Source organism: Petaurus breviceps, unplaced genomic scaffold, assembly GCF_028583685.1.
Source record: "Petaurus breviceps papuanus isolate PSGF00001 unplaced genomic scaffold, PetGlider_PUasm1.0 532, whole genome shotgun sequence".
NCBI classification, from domain to species: Eukaryota; Metazoa; Chordata; class Mammalia; order Diprotodontia; family Petauridae; genus Petaurus; species Petaurus breviceps.
Window position 1 is genome coordinate 212,449 of NW_027186361.1, and position 6,189 is coordinate 218,637.

Here is a 6,189-nt window from a genome sequence, read left to right on the forward strand (position 1 = left end):
GATGCTGCCTAGAACCCCCTCCCCCCACCCCCTAGCCGTTTGCACCTCTCCCGGTGCCGCGGTGCCCCCGAGCCAGGGAGGGGTCAGTCATGGAGGATGCTAGAGATTCCTGGGAATTGAGTTGGGAGGGCCTCTGCTCTTCTGGTCCAGCCTCTAATACCACAAAAGAGCAAATGGAAATCCACTGAGGACAGCTGATTTCCCCAAGATCCCACAGAGGATCCTAGCTCTAGAGCTGGAAGGGCCTCAGAGACCATCTAGTCCAACCCTCTCATGTTACAGTTGAGGAAACTGAGGCCTGGGGGGGGGGGGCCGAGGACTTTCACAAGCTTACACAGGTGGAATGTGTCAAAGGTTGAATTTGAACCCAGCTCCTTTGATCCCAAAGTCTTTGTATTCCTCTAAATTGGGATGAGAACTAGGGTACAGGTCATGGAAGTAGAAGAAAGGGAACCAAGGTGAACTCATCTTTTCCAAAATCATTATCTTTTCCCCCAAATCCACCCCTCTTCCAAACTTCCCTATGTGTGCTAAAGCAGGGGTCTGACCATGTCACTCTCTAAACTCCAGTGGCTATCACCTCCAAGATCAAATATAAAATGCTCTGTTTGGCCTTCAAAGACCTTCATGATCTAGCCCCCTCCTATGTTCTCAGTTTTCTTAAACCTTAATTCCTCACCACATATTCTCTGATCCAGTGACACCGGCCTTGGGCTGTTCCCTGAACAAGATATTCCATTTCTCAACTTCAGGCATTTTCTCAGGGACAGCCATCCCCCATGTCTGGAATGCTCCCCCTCCTCACCTCTGCCTACTGACCTTTCTGATTTCAGGTCTCAGCTAATAGTCCATATTCTGCAGAAAGCCTTTTCCAGCCCCTTTCTAGTACCTTCCCTCTCTTAATTATTTCTAATTGATCCTGTATAGAATTTGTTTGCTCATACTTTATTCTAATTTATCCTGTACGTATGCTGTCCATACACACTTGTTTGCTTGTTGTCTCCCCCATTAGACCATGAAATCCTTGGAGCAATGCCTGCCTTTTGCCTGTTTTTTGTCTCCCCTGCCCATATACAGTGCCTGACATTTGGTAGACTCTTTATAAATGCTTATTGACTGACGAACAATTGAGCACCCAGTCCAATTCTCTGTCATTGTACAAACATGAAAAATGTTATCACTCAGGCATAGGCCCCCATGAACTGCCTGCCTAGACCACTACAGTGATCTTCCCACCTCAGCTCACTTTCCCCTTCAATCCAGCCTTCAAACACCTGCCATAATCAGCTCACCAATTTATGTGCTTATATCACTTCTTTCCTCCTTGGAAATCTTTCTTTGAAGATTTCCCCAAAAAGTCTTCAGCTACTCCTTTTCCCCTCCTGAATGAAGCTCCATTCCAAGGCCTTCTACAATCGGACCATATTGAACCTTATCCCTTGTCTCAATCTAGCTCCAGACCCCCAGGTTGCCTCTCAGAATGTCCACTGTCCTTCCCCCAAACACAATGGGTACTCTTTTTTAATAATAAATTTATTTATTTGTTTATTTTTACAAGCACAATCAGTCCCTCCAAATTCCTCTCCACCTCAGTGGGCAAACTTTACAAAAAAAGAAAAACAAAAAGAAAATCCTCATTACAAGCAAGCATAGTGCAGAAAAACAAATTTCCATATTAGTCACGTCCAAAGATGTATGGTTCTTTCTTCATTCGAAGCAAAACACATTTCTGGCTAGAGATGAAAATGGTGGTATGTTTCAGCTTCAGTCTCCTGGACTTGTGGTTTTGGCACTGCATTGATCAGAATTTCAAAGTCTTTAAAAGTTAATTTTCTCCATAATATTGTTATTAATGTGTAAATTGTTCTAGTTCTGCTGGCCTAACTCTGCATTAATTCATAGAGGTCTTCCCACTCTCCTCCGAAACTGACACTGTCCATTTCACCATTTTTATAGCACAATAATATTCCATTGCATTCATATACTGTAATTTTTAGCTATGCCCTAATAGGAGGACAGCCCCTTAATTTCCAATTGTGGGGGAAAAATTGAAATTTTGAGCTACTATGAAAAGAATTGCTATAAGTATTTGTACTTACATAGATGTGTATTTATAGAACTATGTGTGTATATATCCTTTTCCTCTTTTTTATCTCTGAAGTATAGGTCTAGTGGAGGTACATCTGGGTCAAAGGAAATTCAAAATTAAGCAGCTTTGGAGGCATAGTTCCATATTGCTTTCCAGATATGTTTTGCATGACTTCATGTGTATAATCAATATCATATTGCTTACCTTCTTAAAAGAGGGGAAGGAAGAGAGGTTAGGAAGGGAGAAAATTTAAAATTTTTCTTTTGTGAAAAATTTAAAATTTTTAAAAATTAATGTTAAAATTTTTCAAAATGTAATTGAGAAATATTTAATGAAATAAATAAAAATATTTTGATTGCTTTCCAAAAAGGCTGGGCCACTTTATAGATACATCAGCAGTTCTCTAAGTGTGCCTTTTTCCTGTAGCCCCTCCAACATCTTTTGTCATGTTTGTCAGTCTAGTAGATATGATGGAAAACCTTAAAACTGCTTCCAATTCTCTAATGATTAATGATTTAAATCACTTTTTTATATGGTTGTTGATAGATATATTCCTTTGAAAACTACCTATTCACACCCTTTGACCATTTATCTGTTGGGGAATGACTCTTAGTCAAATAAAATTTGAATCAATCCCTTACTGAAATGCCTATGATTTCTGTGGATTTATTTTGTATCCTTAAATTTTTCTGAATTGATTAACTGTTCCTAATTTTTCATTGATGCTAGATTTTTCCCACATAAATCATATCAACTCAAAAAGCACTAATTTTGTCTCCTCTTTGTGTTATTCCCTCAATTTCTCTTTTTTGTCTTATCCCTACATTTAGCATTCCTAGTGCTAAGTTAAACAGTAGTGATGATAATAGATATTCTTGCCTGTAACTTTTCTCCATCACATAGTATGTTTGCTTGTAGATTTAAATAGATATTATTTACTATATTAAGGAATGATCCCATTCCTAAACTGTTTAGAGTTTTTAATAAAAACAGGTGTTCCATTTTGTCAAATGTCTTTTCAGCATCTATGGCTATAATCAATCATATAGTTTTTATTGTTTATATTAATTAACATAACATTCTATTTATAGACTTCCTTATGTTTAACCAACCTTGCATTTCTGGCTTCCTTCAAGTCTCAGCTAAAGTCCCACTTTCTGCAAGGGGCCTTTTCTGATCATCCTTGATCTGAGTGCCTTCCCTCTGAGACAATCCCCAACTTAGCCTGTATCTGGAGTTTCCATTAGACTGGAAGAACAGGGATTGTCTTGCCTTTCTTTGAATCCTCAGCACTTAACACAGTGTTCCACACATAGTAGGTACTTCATAAATGGTAGTTGACTGACTGGTATTAACCCAACCTGAGTGTACAACCTGGGAGTATACTATCTTTCTAATATGTTGTTGCCTACTTGCTAATATTTTGTTTCACATTTATATGTCAATGTTCATTAGGAATATTGATCTATAGTTTTATTTCTCTGCTTTGTCTCTCCTTGGTTTAGGTAGCAGGACTATATACGTAGCATGGAAAGAGATTAACAGGCTCTCTTCTTTTCTTATTTTTGCAAATAGTTCATGTAGTTGGAATTAATTTTTTTTAATGTTTGATAGAATTTTAAACCCATCTGGTCCTGTAGTTTTATTCTCTGGAGTTTGTTTATGTCTTGGTCAATTTCTTTTTCTTAATAATTAGTTATTCAAACAGTCTATTTTTTCTTTTGTCAATCTGGATATTTTATATTTTTGTAAGTATTCATCCATTTCCTCTAAGTCAACAATTTTGTTAGTACATAATGGAACATCACTTTCTTTATTTCCCCTTCACTTGTTTTGAGTTCTTCTTATTCATTTTTTTATATAAACAATTTGGTTTTCCTTTCTCTTTTTAAAATCAGATTAGCTAATTGCTTACTTTATCAAAAGAAAAACCTTAGTTTTATCAGTTCAATAATCTTTTTACTTCTAATTTGAGTTATCGCTTCTTTAGTTTTTTAGAGTTTCTATTTTATTGCTTAGGGATTTTTTATTTGCTCTGGCTCAAGTTTTTTTAGTTGTGTGTCCAATTCATTGATGTGTTCTCTCTTTTGTTGATAAAAGCATCTAGAGTTATAAAATTTTCCCCTAAAAACTGCTTTAGCTGTATCCCATAAGTTTTAGTATGTTGTGTCTCATTACATTTGCATTGAAGAAACTCCCTCTCCCTGTCTCTCTCTCTCTCCCTGTCTCTCTCTCTCTCTCTCTCTCTCTCTCTCTCTCTCTCTCTCTCTCTCTCTCTCTCTCTCTCTCTCTCTCTCTCTCTTTAGATTTGAATTACATTTTTCCCAATTACGCATAAAAACAATTTTTAACATCAGTTTTTAAAAATGTTGACTTCCAAATTCTCTCCCTCCCTGAAATAGTAATTTGATACAGGTCATACACGGGAAATCTTGATGAAACTCTGTATTGTTTTTAAACTTGTTCTTTGTCTCACCAGTTCTTTAAAATTACATTATTTAGTCTTCAGTTACTTTGTTTTATTTTTAAGACCCTTGCATTGTAATAAAAATACAATTTGGACTGCATTTTTATTAGTAAATGATGTACTTAGCATCTCTATTTTTATACTTTTTTGGTGATGCCTTTATGTCCCAAAGCATAGTCAATTTTAGTAAAGGTGTGAGCCTGAGGTTTTGATTGGTTAGGGGAGTAGCTGAGATAGTGGAGGGTGGGCTACCCTGACCCTAGTCAAAGTGAGGGACCAAATCACATCACCCAAGTAGGAAGTCGCCCCAGGAGAGGGCCTCACCTGACTATAGGACCTTGGTGCCAGCCAGGTCCAGTGAAGAGAGTGGCCAGTAGGGGGAAGAGTGGGGACATGGAGTGAGAAGCTGCCTCCTTCCCACCCCATATTGGCATGTGAGGCACGACCCAGGCTGCTCTTTTTAAAAATTATTATTTATTTTTAGCATTCTTTTCTTTTTAAATTTTGTATTCCAAATTCTCTCCCTCCCTCCTACCTCCTCCTATATTCTTTGAGAAGGCAAACAATACGATATCAATTATACATGTGAAATCATGCAAAACATATTTCTGCATTAGCTATATTTCCAAAAAAGGCAAGAAAAATAAAATGAGGAAATTAATATTTCAGTTTGCACTCTGAGTTCATCAGTTGTTTTTCTGGAGGTGGATAGCATTTTTCCTCATGAGTCCTTTGGAGTTGTCTTGGATCATTGTATCAATCAGAGTGGCCAAACTTTTCACAATTGATCATCATTCCACCTTGCTGTAATTGTCCTGCTAGCAACTCTTGCTGCTTACATTTTTCCCATCATCCTTTAAGACCGAGATCAAAGACAATGGAGACACCTTCCTTCAATCCTCCTAAATCAAGTGTTCTTAACTGGTTTGGGGGTCCTGGACCACTTTGACATCTGGGGAAGTCTAGGCACCCCTTCTTGGAGTCATCCAAACCAATTCTATTGAAATGGTTATCCAAATATTTCTAGCAAACAAGTTCATAGACCCCCAGATTAAGAAGCTCAGCAGATTCAAGTGATTTCTGATTTCTTCCTCTCCCAGATGTAGCACTTTGTTTGGGCCTCTCCTTTTATCCTTTTTGCAGTCTCCCAAGACTCTTATCTCCCTTACTCGACTTAGGAGCAACTAGCTCTGGGAGATACAAAGGTTTCAGACCTCTGCCTCCATTTCCTCCAAGGCTAATTGCTTCTCTATACAGGTGGTATCTAAAGGCTCCTGAACTCCTGAAATTTTAGTTGGCCAAGACAGCTAAGTGGTGCTGCAGTGGATAGAGCACTGGGCCTAGAGTCAGGAAGACCTGAGTTCAGATTTGACCCTCAGATGCTTCCTGCTTGTGTGACCCTGACCAAGTCCCTTAACCTCTGTTGCCTTAATCCACTAGAGAAGGAAATGGCAAACCACTCCAGTATCTTTGCCAAGAAAACCCCACAAACAGTAGGGTCCACCAGGTCACAAAGAATCCAACATGGCTAAACAACAACCACGACAAGGTGTTGGCAGGCTAATTCCAAAAAGGAGACAAGATGGTGTAGCAGCAAGCACCCCAGCGTTCCCAGGGTGGCTGCTAGCAATAC